This window comes from Budorcas taxicolor, chromosome 9 (genome assembly GCF_023091745.1).
Source record: "Budorcas taxicolor isolate Tak-1 chromosome 9, Takin1.1, whole genome shotgun sequence".
Classification (NCBI taxonomy): Eukaryota; Metazoa; Chordata; class Mammalia; order Artiodactyla; family Bovidae; genus Budorcas; species Budorcas taxicolor.
The window spans coordinates 93,176,401-93,191,309 of record NC_068918.1 but is presented as its reverse complement, the minus strand read 5'-3'; positions in this window follow the sequence as shown (position 1 = coordinate 93,191,309).

Genomic DNA, 14,909 nt, shown 5'->3' with positions numbered 1-14,909 from the left:
AATCCCATGGACAGAGGAGCCTGGTGGGTGACAGTCCGTGGGGTCACAATAAGTGGGACAAGACTGAGTGCCTAAACGACAATGTTGTCCTTGGTAGGGTAGCAAGTGAGCTGAGTTATAATTTTATTTTTTGCTGGAAGACATGCACTTATCTGTTTGAATAGGACTGTGGGAAATGTAAATAGAGTAGATAGGGCATTCCTGAGAGCACATTCTTTGCAAAGCCACTCAGAACATGTGCACAATTGCATGCCTCATCAAATGCTTGATTGAGTTATAGAGCATGATTAAAAACCCAGATCAGTTTTGACTCCAAGAATGACACCCTACCCTCCCCCCTCAAAAATGGCAGAGGCTCCAGTGTAGTTTTTTCTCTTTCTAGAATCAACCATGTCATTTTGATAGTTATGAGAATTGTTTTAACATTAGAAACCAAGCTATATTATTTCTCAGGCCCATTTCCTAAAATAAACCACAATTTACAGGTGTGGGCTGCAGAAACTTTGATACTCAGATACAATTAGGAATTGGAGACACTTGGAAAATGAACCGGCCTCTATTCTGAAATAAACAAACAAATCTTTATTTAAGGATTCAGAATGCAATGAAACAAAGACTCCCAAATGCCCAAAGCTGATCAGTAAGGACTCTGGGGATATCCGCTTCCTGCATGTTTCAAGGGCTAGGAAAATCTTACTTTGCAGCTTAAACGAAGGACTTACGGTCTCAAGGGCTAGTTCCTAATCCCCTAACCTGGTTTATCGATGAGCTAGCAAGGGGCCTAAGGCTTGAACTCACACGCGATAGCCAGGTCTCGCTCAACTGTTTCCTGAAAGGTAATTACACTAAGAATGAAAAAAATCTCTATAGCAGGGTTTTCAAGAAAGGCGCTATTTTAAAGCATGTTCGCTCCTCTTGGTGTGAGCTGGACATTGTGATTCGCTTTCCACGGGTGGAGTATGGTGGACGTGACTCATATCACTCCCCTGCGGATCACCAAGGCAGGTGGCTCCTCAGGCTCCCTGGGAAGCCTCACTAGGGACGAGCCAGCACTGTGTCATGAAGGCAGCCAGCATCCCTGCAGGAGGCCGTGCGCGAAGTGTGGATGCCGCGGGAGATGCCGCCGCGGAAGGCCAGCCTTCAGACAGCTTCCCGATTCCTCACCCACTGACTCAGAGATACATACTGAGATATATTTATATGTGTGTGTGTGTGTGTATCCATATGCATATACATATATACATACACACGTATACACACATGTATACACATACATACATAGACATACATACATATTTGCATATACATACACAATGAAAGGAAATGGTCCACATGGTTACAGAGGCTGAGAAGCCCCACCACGTGCCGTCTGCCAGCTGAGCCCAGAAGGTGGTGCAAGGCAGTTTGGTCTGAAAGTCTGAGAACCAGCAGAGTGGAAGGTGTAAACCCCAGCCGGGGGCAGGAGAGGCTGAACAAGCCAGGCCAGTGTGTCAGTGAGCAGGAGAAATGGGGGATCCTCCTCCTCGCACCTTTTGTCCTATTGGGGTCCCAGCTGACTGGACGCTGCCCACTCACAACGGGCGGGGCCCAGGGCTTTACTGAGTCCACCTATTCAAATGCTAATCTCATCCGGAAACACTCACACACACTCAGAGTCCTGTCTAACGGGGAGCGTGAGTGCTAAGTTGTTCAGTCACGTCCAACTCTTAGCAGTCCCGGGGACTGTAGCCTGCCAGGCTCCTCTGTCCATGGGATTCTCCAGCAAGAGTACAGGAGTGGGTTGCCAGTTCCTTCTCCGGCAGATCTTCCTGACCCAGGGATCGAACCCAAGTCTGTTGAGTCTCCTGCACTGGCAGGCGGATTCTCTACCAACTACGCCATCTAGGAAGCTAGTTAAAGCCCTTAAGATAATCTGTGTCTAGTGGGGAGATTTCATAAACTGTAACAGAGAAAGAGTCAGGGACAAGTGCGGAATTTTCTGCTGGCCCTGAAATCATAGCTTACAGATGGCTTCTGGATTCTGCCTCTCGCAACCAAAATGCCATGTTAATAAGCTGAGTCCAGGCTTGCTGAGTCTGAAATAATGATGACTTTGAGCCAAGCACGGGATTAGAGCCGTGATCACTGGGCCTGAGGGAACTGCCCCAGGCTCAGGCCCTTTGCTGGGCAGGGAACTGTGTGTCCCTGACCCCAGGCCAGAGGCTTCCTGGCTGTTCCTGGCTGGCCTCCAGCCATACAAGCTCTGCCTTCAGAGTCTCTTTTCTCTGGGTTCTCAATGCCAAGCGGGCGAACTCAAGGCCAGAGCATGGCCCGTGGCCTGCGGGCCCTTCCTTTATTTCCCACCGCCGATGCCTCAGCAATGACTCTGCACTCAAGAGCCTCAGGCTGGATTTGAGCCTCGTGGAGACACTGAAGTCTGACCTGGGGGTCTTGAAGCTGCTCACCCGCACCCGCCTCGTCCTCCGCAGCTTCCCGGGGCCCAGCCAGGAGGGAGGGGAGCGTGGCTTCCCCTGCAGTCCACAAAGCTGGGGAACAAAGACCATCCCTGGGGCTCCGGGAAACGACCTGTTCTCTCCAAGTTCACTGGGATATGAGTAATAACCCAGAGCAGCAACTTACCCTGCTTCCGTCAGTCAAGCCACTCCCACTCTTTGCTTTTCTTTTTGGGGTAAATTGAAGAAAGGCAGAGAAACAGAAATATGCAAACCTACAACAGCTACTTCCAGGATCCTCTTGGAGAGCTGGCCGATCCGGAGCCCTTGCACGTGGGTATGAAGGGAACCCCGGCATTTCTGAGACTCCGACAATAAAGGAAGGCATTCCCGGCCACCGGCCACTGAGGGGTTTGGTTTCTGAAAGCTGCAGCCTTGAAGCTGTGTTATGGTTGCTGGCTGCTCACTTGCAGAAGGGAACTTTATATTCTTTTCTCTGCTCCAGGTTTTCTGCTCAGTTAGTAAAACTCGCTTTTCATTTGCTGCCACCTCCGGTTCTGCCCTGGATTTCAGAGGACACCTCACCGAACGGCCTGGCTGGCGTGAGGTCAGACGCCTGCTCCTGCGGGGGGCAGGGTGGGGCAGCAGGAGGGAGGCGGCTCTTGTCTGATGAGGATCCTGGTCCCCAGGGCGAAGGACGGAGCAGCCACAGCCCTTTCTCGTCACGCCCCTTCCACAGTGGTCTTCTCTTTCATTCTGGAATAGTCCCCACTCTGTGGGGGAGGCCCCTGGTTTTCAGAAACCTTAAGTCCGAGAGGAACCACTGCTTGGAGTCTGGCTGACAGAGGTTGGTGGGGGCCCTGAAGGCCTGGCCAGGTTTGCTGAGCCCAGGACTCTGCCGCCCACCAGCCCTGCCCCCAACCACCCCTGGTGGGCGTGGCCATGTGGCTGATTCTGCCCGGAGAGGGCACGGAGGAGCCCGGGGCCCCTGGCAGCCTGGCTCTGGAAGCCTCCTCCCTCCTCTTTCTCTGGCTGAATGGGAAGACTTCATGGCCTCCAGGGGCAAAACGGTGCCGGGACGAGAGGCCCGCATGACCACAGAGAAGGTCACTCACCCACCAGGAACTCGGCGATGAATGTTTTCTAAGCAAAAATTAGCTTTCTGAAATTAAGCTATAGAACTGGGGTGTCTGGTGAGTCAGTACTGCCCTGAGAAACATGGGCCAGTGGCCCCCACTCACACCCAGCCCTGGATTTCTCATCCACCCAGTGAGGAATGATACTCCTCGCCTCGCTGCGTTCAAGCCAGGATCGCAGGACAGGAAATCTGGGGGCGACTCGACCAGGGCCTGCTCTCAGCAGGTCCTCGATCAATACCTGCCTTCCTGCTTTTCAGACCAGCTCTCTCTGCCCTGGGTCTCCCCGCTGCCCGTCTCTGAAGCTCCATCCCTTCATCCACCTGTGACACACGAGTCCTCAAACTGCCAGCAACAGTCGGTGAGGGGGGCACCCTCACTCGGCAGTCTTCAGCCACGGGGGTTGGCATTCCTGCTGAGTAACAACGCCACCCCACCCGTTTCCTTGGCTGCAGAGACCGGGACAAAATCAGAGACCAGGACAAGCGGGACCCCAGGAGGGCTCGGGTCCCTCACTTGGGACGGTGGAGGCCCTCCTGGTTGGAACCAAGCGGAATGGCTCCCTGATAGCTCGTAATTATACATCCGCCAGCTGCACGCACTGGCGCTCCCCGGGAAGGAAGCGAGGGCCCGCCAGGGGTCCTGGTCCTCAGCTCAGCCCTCAGCCTGGGTCTGGGGCCAGACGCCAGCCTCTCCCCACGTCCTGGTCCTGGGGGGTGGCCCTCCTTTTTAGAAGCTGATTTATTCTGCCCGGCTTGTTCGAGGTAAAAGTGACAAACGGAAACGTTCCTGAAGGTGTGTGGTGCGGTGTTCTGCATGTGTGTGGTGTGTTTCCCACACCAGGCCCATTGACGCGTCCAGCACCCCCACAGACACCTTTTATTCCTCAATATGAGAACGCTTACATCCCTCTGAGCACGTTTCACGCAGACGCGTGAGTGTTACTAACTGCAGGCGCGCCTCACGCAGACGCGCGAGTGTTACTACTGCAGGCGCCAGGCTGGGCATCGACCCAGAGCATCTTCGCCTTCTAACTGGAGGTCTGTATCCTCTGACCAACATCTCCCCGCCCCCACTCCACTTCACCCCCGCCCCTGGAGACCACCACTCTGCTCTGGTGCTGGGAGTCTGGCTGGTTTTGAGGTCATGCAGCGTCTGTCTTTCTGTGTCTGGCTCGTTTCAGCCAGCTGGCTTTCTGTCTGTCCGTGGGTCTGTCTGTCTGATGGAGTGTGGCCTCCTCACATCCTCCATTTTCCAGGCGATTCTCACGGTCGCCCAGAGAGCGCAGGCCAGCCTCAAGGACGAGCTGCAAAATTGGGCTCTCCTGACACCTGGCGGCCGCTTGTTGTCTCCAGGGTGTCTCAGTTCTCTCCTGTCTCAGGGGCACAGATGGGGGCCGCAAATGGGGCAAACTCGAGACAGATGGACGGGAGAGGAACAACAGGAGCTACGGGGCGTGCACGGCGCGTTTACAGGAGGCCTCAGGGACGCGGCCCCGGGTGCTGGGCACCACAGCTTCCACAGCGTCCCAGCAGGACAAGGGGCTGGGAGAGAAGCGCCAGGACAGGGGACTGGGACGCGAGCCCCCAGAGATAGCGAAGACGGGCTGGCACGGGCTGATGGGGGCAAAAGCGTTTCAGGAGGGTTTGCTACACAGAGTCCTAGGTGCCGACTGTGGGCTGAGAACAGTCTAGAATTGCCAAATAATTAAGAATCGTCCAGCCCTCACTGGAGGGGTGGGGGAGGTGGGGCAGAGTTTATCTTGTATTTCCTTTTTCTCACTGTTTCAGCTCAGAAGCCTCTCTGTGCAGAGCGGTGTATTTGGGGTGGCATCTTCCAGCCCCTCTAGAAACCAGACCTAGGGGCCTGCAGCCCAGGGCTTCTGGGGCCTGGCTGTTCACCGTCTAGAGAGGTGGCTTTCAGGTGCATCTGTGCGTGTGTGGTCAGTCTCAGGCCCCTCCGGAGGGACAAGCCCGCCAGGCCAGCAGTTTCCTCCCCAGCTCCTTCCCCAGCAGAGCCTGGGCCCAGCTAGAACGTCCCGCACAGGTCAATCCCTCTGAGCGACACTCTGCCCCTCCTGGAGGATGCGCTCTGGGGTCCTCAGAGTGAGTCATTCCTTGGATTCGGATCTGAGCTGAATTCTCCAGAATTAGCGAAAGCAACCGGTATGGGCTCTGGTGTTGGGATTAGAATGTAAGAATAGTATCAGTTGTAGCGAAGATAAAAACTTCAGGACTTTCGCCAGCTGTTCTCTGCCAATTAGCTTTGAGGTGAGATGCTTGGGGTTTTGTGAGCCAACTTTTATTCCCCTCTCAGGTGGATATTGAACTCTGAAAAAAAGTTGGGTTTATCAATACAGACAGCCCTGGGAAGCAATGTAGTTATATATATATATATATATATATATATATATATATATATATACACACTGGTTTGTGTGATTTTTAAAACTCCAACTCCTAAGCAGTTCCTACTGGCTCTGGCTCTGGTGGGGACTTCTGAAGAAAGTGAGCTCCTGAGGGCCTCTCCTTTAGCTTCCTCTGAAAGGACGGTGAGGACTTTCTTTCTCCCTGACTCATCACGGTCTCCCTTCCTCTGCAAACAGCCTCTCAGACAGAACACGCAGACACTTGCACAGACCGTGCTGGGGATGAAGAACGGTTAGGACTCTAGACTCTCACTGCCGAGGGCCCAGATTCAATCTCCAGTCAGGGAACAAAGATCCCACAAGCAGAGCACTATGGCCAAGGAAAAAGAAAGAAAGAAGAGCAAACCGTTGTTGCCGTGTCAGAAACAAAGGATGCTGAGGCTCTCGAGCCATCGGCCACTACAACAGCAAATAGACGGGGAAACAGTGACAGATTTTCTTGGGCTCCAGTATCACTGGGGATGGAGGCTGCAACCATGAAATTAAAAGATGCTTGCTCCTTGGAAGGAAAGCTATGACAAACCCAGACAGCATGTTAAAAAGCAGAGACGTCGCTTTCCTGGCAAAGGTCTGTTTAGTCAAAGCTATGCTTCTTTGGTGGCTCAGAGGTTAAAGCATCTGCCTGGGTTCGATCCCTGACTCAGGATGATCCCCTGGAGAAGGAAATGGCAACCCACTCCAGTATTCTTGCCTGGAGAATCCCATGGACGTGGGAGCCATGGGGTCGCAAAGAGTCGGACACGACTGGGAGACTTCACTCACTTCACTCGTGGTGTTTACAGTAGTTATGCACGGATGTGAGAGTTGGACAATAAAGAAGGCTGAGTGTTAAAAACTGATGGTTTTGAACTGTGGTGCTGGAGAAGACTCTTCAGAGTCCCTTGGACTGACAGATATCAAGCATGTCAATCCTAAAGGAAATTAATCCTGAAAAATCATTGGAAGGACTGTTGCTAAAGCTGAAGCTCCAATACTTTGACCTCCTGATATGAAAAGCCAAAACCATGATGCTGAGAAAGATTGAGGGCGATGAAGAAGGGGGTGGCAGAGGATGAGATGCTTAGGTGACATCACTGACTCAATGGACATGAATTTGAACAAACTCTGAGAGACGGTGGCGGACAGAGGAGCCTGGGATGCTGCCATCCATGGCGTCACAAAGAGAAGGACACGACTTAGCGCCTGAGCAAGAGGGGCATTCGCCGTCTGCTTCTGTGTGGACGGAGTCCTTAACTGCTGCAGTGTTCGACCTTCGACCTGCCCTGAAGGGAGTTCTAGGTGGCAAACAGGAATGAGCTATCTTGTGCTTCAGAAAACTGGTGGAACAGGCCTTTAGATAATTACAGATGTTCAGGAACTGATTTTATGAGTCCAGTCCCGGCATCTCCTCATATCCAGACAAGCACTAAATCACATCAGCTCCTCGTGACTAGCAGAAAACCTTCTGCAAAGAGATGCGCTTCACAGTACGAACTCCCTGCTCAACAGAGGCGCTCGTGCTGGCCTTGCTCCCGCCTCTCTGGAGAAGCTTCTCAGACCTTTGGCTGCTGTCCTCATTTGGCCCCAGTGAAACTGAACTTGAAACTCTCACACTGTGTGTGTTTAAGTTGACAGGTGTGTAAACAGGGGAAATCTGTGTACAACATTTTGTGTTGTTGCTATTATTATTTGGGCAAAGAATAGCCACTTTATCCAGAAAGCCAGCAAACCAAGAGGACAGTGGACTCATGTCCCAAAGAAGCATCTTGCCTGAGTCAGAGTTCAGGCTTCTTTTATACTAACACAAGAGGAAATAAAGTCAGACATTCCCTCGCTGTGGGCAGCCTCCAGAGGGGAGGTATCTTTCTCCTTCCTGCAGACGTTCACAGGGAGCTATACTCGGTTATATCCATGGTCATCCTCAGGATGGCTTTGCTAAAATTCCCCTCTATGCCCCATTGTTTCTGCTGGCCAAATGAACACAAATTTACCCAATATTTGTTTTTCTATTGTCAACTAAAAAATGCACAATGTGAGAGTTTCGAATCAAGTTTTACTTGCAGCAAATGAGGACTGCAGCCCGGGAGACAGCACCTCAGACAGCTCTGAGTCTGCTCTAAAGAGGCAGTGTGGGGAGGTCAATACATAAGATTTTAGTGAAGGGGAGTTCAGTGCAGTCAAGCGCTTACTTTACAAGACGTGAGTTCTGTTAGTCACCAGGAGCTGGGGGATTCGGTGCTCTTGTAGACATGATTAGATGCAAGGACCAGGATCATGAAGTCAGTTCTTGAAAGTCTCTTTCTAAAGGCCTGCTCCGCCGTCTCCTTGGAGCATGGAGTGCCTCCTTCTCTACCTGAATTCCCTCTGGGGGCTGCTGTAGGCTGGCAGCTGAAGCAACGCGAGGTTTGGTCTCTGCGGGGCCAGATGGCAAACGCCCAGGTCATTGTTCAGTTGCTGGCAGATGCTCTGGGCAAGCGCCAGTTTCTAGCTGACACTATCTCCGTGTGAACTGCCTTGCTCCCTCTATAAGTCTCAAACCCCCAACATCTTCTTTTGCATTTAGCTGAAAATGGTATTTGAGGTGAGGGCTCTGGCAATTTTGGTGAATTACTCCGTTTTCTTGTGTTTCTCCCAGCTGGCTCAATGGTAAAGAATTTGCCTGTCAATGCAGAGCCACAGGAGACGTCGGTTTGATCTCTGGGTTGGGAAGACCCCCTGGAGAGGAAATGGCAACCCACTCCAGTATTCTTGCCTGGATAATTCCACGGGCAGAGGAGCCTGGTAGGTTACAGTCTGTGGGGTCACAAAGAGTCGCCATGACTGAGCAACAAATTAGGCGTGAAAGTGAAAGAGTGAAAAAGCCGACTTAAAACTAAACATTCAAAAAACTAAGATCTTGGCGTCCATGATCCCATCACTTCATGGCAAATAGACGGGGAAACAGTGGAAAGAGTGGCTGACTTTGTTTTCTTGGCTCCAAAATCACTGCAGATGGTGATTGCAGCCTTGAAATTAAAAGACACTTGCTCCTTGGAAGAAAATCTATGACCAACCTAGAAAACATATTAAAAAGCAGAGACATTACTTTGCCTACAAAGGTCAGTGAGTCAAAGCTATGGTTTTTCCAGTAGTCATGTATGGATGTGAGAGTTGGACCATAAAGAAAGCTAAGCACCGAAGAATTGATGTTTTTGAACTGTGGTGTTGGAAAAGACTCTTGAGAGTCCCTTGGACTGCAAGGAGATCCAACCAGTCCATCCTAAAGGAGATCAGTCCTGGTTGTTCATTGGAAGGACTGATGCTGAAGCTGAATCTCCAATACTCTGGCCACCTGATGTGAAGAACTGACTCACTGGAAAAGACCCTGATGCTGGGAAAGATTGAAGGCGGGAGGAGAAGGGGATGACAGAGGACGAGATGGTTTAATGGCATCACTGACTCAATGGACATGAGTTTGAGCAAGCTCTGGGAGTTGGTGATGGACAGGGAAGCCTGGCGTGCTGCATTCCATGGGGTTACAAAGAGTCGGACACAACTGAGTGACTGAACTGAACTGACTGATGTATACACATTATTTAAATTTTGTGTGATTTTCTCTGATTGATCTGTCTCATGTTAATTCTTAGATTAGCCAAATGAACCTAAAAGGGTAGAGGACAACTTCTTCTTTCACAGCAGTTGGCTGTGTAGGTGGCTGAATTCAACTTACTGATGGAATACTCCTTGCCCCACGGCTGCTGAGGCTCAGAGAGCCTGAAACTCCTGATAAAAGAAGGCACGAGGTAAGCACGAGGTCAGTTAGCATCTTCACAGTCAAGATAATCACGATAGTGTGATCACTCACCTAGAGCCAGACATCCTGGAATGTGAAGTCAAGTGGGCCTTAGAAAGCACCACTATGAACAAAGCTAGTGGAGCTGATGGAATTCCAGTTAAGCTGTTTCAAATCCTGAAAGATGATGCTGTGAAAGTGCTGCACTCAACATGCCAGCAAGTTTGGAAAACTCAGCAGTGGCCACAGGACTGGAAAAGGTCAGTTTCCATTCCAATCCCAAAGAAAGGCAATGCCAAAGAATGCTCAAACTACCGCACAATTGCACTCATCTCACACGCTAGTAAAGCAATGCTCAAAATTCTCCAAGCCAGATTTCAGCAATACTTGAACCATGAACTTCAGGATGTTCAAGCTGGTTTTCGAAAAAGCAGAGGAACCAGAGATAAATTGCCAACATCCGCTGGATCATCAAAAAATCATGAGAGTTCCAGAAAAACATCTATTTCTGCTTTATTGACTATGCCAAAGCCTTTGACTGTGTGAATCACAGTAAACTGTGGAAAATTCTTCAAGAGATGGGAATACCAGACCACCTGACCTGTCTCTTGAGAAACCTATATGCAGGTCAGGAAGCAACAGTTAGAACTGGACATGGAACAACAGAGTGGTTCCAAACAGGAAAAGGACTACGTCAAGGCTGTATATTGTCACCCTGCTCATTTAACTTCTATGCAGAGTACATCATGAGAAATGCTGGGCTGGAAGAAGCACAAGCTGGAATCAAGATTGCCGGGAGAAATATCAATAACCTCAGATATGCAGATGACACCACCCTTATGGCAGAAAGTGAAGAGGAACTAAAAAGCCTCTTGATGAAAGTGAAAGAGGAGAGTGAAAAAGTTGGCTTAAAACTCAACATTCAGAAAACGAAGATCATGGCATCCGGTCCCATCACTTCATGGGAAATAGATGTGGAAACAGTGTCAGACTTTATTTTGGGGGGCTTCAAAATCACTGCAGTTGGTGACTGCAGCCATTAAATTAAAAGACGCTTACTCCTTGGAAGAAAAGTTATGACCAGCCTAGATATCATATTCAAAAGCAGAGACATTACTTTGCCGACTAAGGTCCGTCTAGTCAAGGCTATGGTTTTTCCTGTGGTCATGTATGGAAGTGAGAGTTGGACTGTGAAGAAGGCTGAGCGCCGAAGAATTGATGCTTTTGAACTGTGGTGTTGGAGAAGACTGTTGAGAGTCCCTTGGACTGCAAGGAGATCCAATCTGTCCATCCTAAAGGAGATCAGCCCTGGGATTTCTTTGGAAGGAATGATGCTAAAGCTGAAGCTCCAGTACTTTGGCCACCTCATGCGAAGAGTCGACTCATTGAAAAAGACTCTGATGCTGGGAGGGATTGGGGGCAGGAGGAGAAGGAGACGACAAAGGATGAGATGGCTGGATGGCATCACCGACTCAATGGACCTGAGTCTGAGTGAACTCCGGGAGTTGGTGATGGACAGGGAGGCCTGGTGTGCTGCGATTCATGGGGTCGCAAAGAGTCGGACGTGACTCAGCGACTGAACTGAACTGAGCATCTTGGAGCTCTGCCTGCAGGGTCTGGTGGAAACTGAGTGGTAAGAGCCCTTTATCTCTTTTCTAAATTTATATTAGCAGGAGAAAGCACGGTGCTAATTTCTTGGCTCAATGACTCGGGGCACATTTTGGTAAATTACTCTTGGTTTGCAGATTCTTTCTTCCCAGAGGTGGCAGTTGTTTGTCTTTTATCCATTTTCATAAGGAAAAAGAACTCTGGCCTGGTTGGTCTTCCTCGTGTCTTGTTCTGAGTCTTGAGAGCTTAGGGGAGCACAGAGCAGAGGAGGGGAGAGTGCTCCCTGACCAGACCTGAGAGGGACGGGACGGAGGAAAGGAAGGGGCAGGGGAAGGACTGCCGTGTGGGGCTGCAGCTGAGGGCCTTGCTGGCTGGCTGTGCTCAGCCTCACTTAGAAACTAGATCCTGTATGCTGCAACCGGTAAAAAAAGTCTTGCATGCCTCAACCAAAGACCCTGCATGCTGCAACTAAGACCCAGCACAGCCAAACAAATAAAAAAAAATAAATATTCAAAGAAAAAGGAAGGAGAAGGAAATAGCAACCCACTCCAGTGTTCTTGTCAAGATGACTTGTGGACAGAGGAACCGAGTGGGCTTCAGTCCATGGGGTCGTGTCTGAGAGTCTGCTCCAAAGCGGCAGTGGGGGAAGGCCAATATATAAGGTTTCGGTGAAGGGGGAGTTCACTACCATGAAGCATTCATTTTACAGAAGGTTTTTTGATCCTTAGTCATGAGGATCTTTTGTAGATATGAGGAGATTTAAGGATTGAGGCCATAAAATCTGTTCCTAAAAACATCCAACTGTCTAAAGACCTGTCGCACCAGATTCCCTGGAGCACTGAGTGCCTCCCTCCACCCTGAACTCCCTCAGGGGCTGTTGAAGGTCAGCGGCTATTGCAGCTCGGGGTTCAGTCTCTGTAGCGGCAGATGGCAAACGCCTTTGCTGTTCAGTCTTTGAAGATGCTCTTGATAAGTGCCAATTTGTAGTTGGCCGTTGCCTAGAGTCGAACACGATTTAGCAACTAAACAACAGCTGCTTAGCACAGGGAATATATTGAATATTCTGTGATAAACCATAGTGGGAAAGACTATTTTAAAAAGAATAATGTATATATGTATGTACGTATCTGAATCTCTTTGCTGTACAGCAGAAATTAACACGCCATTATGCATCAACTATATTTCAATAAAATTAAAAAAAAAAGAATTCATCAAATTGAGGTATTTCTCTCTGAGAAATTTCAAAGTCAATTTGAGGTCAAAAGATTCCATGTAGAATTTGATTTGAGGAAGTTGTCCAAAACATCAATAGTTTTGACCATTTGATCAAATGGGATCATAGATCATTCGTAAATGATGTTTAATTATCTGTTGGAACAAGGTGATAGTGTGAGATTTTAAAGGCAAATACAGAAGTTTTGGGGGTTTCCCTGGTTACTCAGAAGGAAAAGAATCTGCCTGCAATGCAAGAGACAAGAGTTCGACCCCTGGGTCAGGAAGATCCCCTGGAGAAGGAAATAGCAACCCACTCCAATATTCTTGCCTTGAGAATTCCATGAACAGAGGAGCCTGGTGGGCTGCAGTCCATAGGGTCACAAAGAGTCGGACAGGACTAAAATGACTTAGCATGCACAAAATGTATATCATTATGAATAAAACTTAGCTCTTTGAATATGGAGAAGACTCAATTCTCCCAAGTAATCGAAGACCCAAGAAAAACACAAAGCATAGGAGATTTTGATAGGATGCAAAATCTTTGCTTTCCAGGCAGATAACCCAAAAGGTAAAGAAGAACATTTTACAATCTCTTCTCAAGAGCAGAAAATCTTGTTCTTTTTAACAAAGAGAAAACTGAATTCTGATTTTGCACCAGATTGCACTTGTGCAGTTATTAGAAGCTGCTCCGTGACTTGAAAGCTGGAGCGCCAAGGGCATCTGAAGGACGATGAGAGCAGCTCGGAGACTGTCGGCGGGGAGGGGGTGGGGGGGGGGGACGATGTGCTGGGAGGGGCGGGGCTTTGGTGTCAGGGCAGAGCCTGTCCCCCTACCTGAAGTTCGAGGGCGCAACACCACCTGTGTCCTCAGTCTCATTCTTGCAAAGTGGTTACTATAAAGTGTCTGGCAAACCACAAAATGCCACGGCAACAAGAGTGAGGAGCAGATTGTGAGAGTGAACTGAGTTCACGGACGCAGAGCTTTTATCACAGAGACCGGCACGGGCTCAGCGTGCAGTGAGCAGAGAGCACCACGCTCAGTGACAACCCCACTACTGCTCAGTGATGGCACAACAGACTCACCATCACAACAAACGCTGGGAGAATAGAACGCACGGGGCCTGCTCGGGCTGCAAGAACTGGACACGCTCTGAGAGGAGGAACAGGACCCTGCTTCTGCCCACCTCTCTCTGCCTGGCAAACTTTCATTTAGAATCTAAGTTCTGGCAGAAAATAAATGTTCATCTAGAATTATATGCCCAGTGCCATAAATACAGTTTAAGATTAAAACAAATGAAAAAACAAAACAAAACTGGGAGGTTTTACCACCCAAGAACTCACTAAAGCAAATTCTATAGAACAAACTTCCAGAAAAGGGAAGTTATCCTGTAGGAAGGGCTGACACTTGAGAAAGAATGATGAGCAAAGACACTGTTGAGCATACAGGGAAATGCAAGCTAATATTGTCCATGGAGAAAAAGGAGTTTAATTTGGGAGATTAAATTGAAAACAGTTAATACAAAACAGCAACATGTAAATTGGGAAGGATGGTCTTAAATTCTTATTATTCAAATGGAAAGTTTAAGACATTCATTAACTTAAGGTAAGTTGAAAGTCAAGGATCACCATTAAAGGAGTAGAAAAAGAATACGTAACATCTAAAATAGAGAGAAAATGGAGTATGAAAAGAAGTATTCAGTTCAGTTCAGTTCAGTCTCTCAGTCGTGTCCGACTCTTTGCGACCCCATGTACCGCAGCACGCCAGGCCTCCCTGTCCATCACTAACTCCCGGAGTTCACCCAAACCCATGTCCATTGAGTCGGTGATGCCATCCAACCATCTCATCCTCTGTCGTCCCCTTCTCCTCCTGCCCTCAATCTTTCCCAGCATCAGGGTCTTTTCCAGTGAGTCAACTCTTCACATCAGGTGGCCAAAGTATTGGAGTTTCAGCTTCAATATCAGTCCTTCCAATGAACACCCAGGACTGATCTCCTTTAGGATGGACTGGTTGGATCTCCTTGCAGTCCAAGGGACTCTCAAGAGTCTTCTCCAACACCACAGTTCAAAAGCATCAATTCTTCGGCGCTCAGCTTTCTTTACGGTCCAACTCTCAAGATCACGGGTGAATCCAGATGGTGATGCCAGAGGGCGGGGGAGGGTCCCTGCCAGCCTCACACAGCAGGGGGCGCGGCTGCGGGGCCGGGACTCGACGTTTCTCAGGCATCACCAGGCCCGGGGACCACATCTGCCCTGCTTCTCCCTGCCCCATCCCAGAGATGGCCTCGTGCCCACCAGCGTCCTCTGGACTTCTGACCCACCCCTGTGCATGGGTGAACCGGA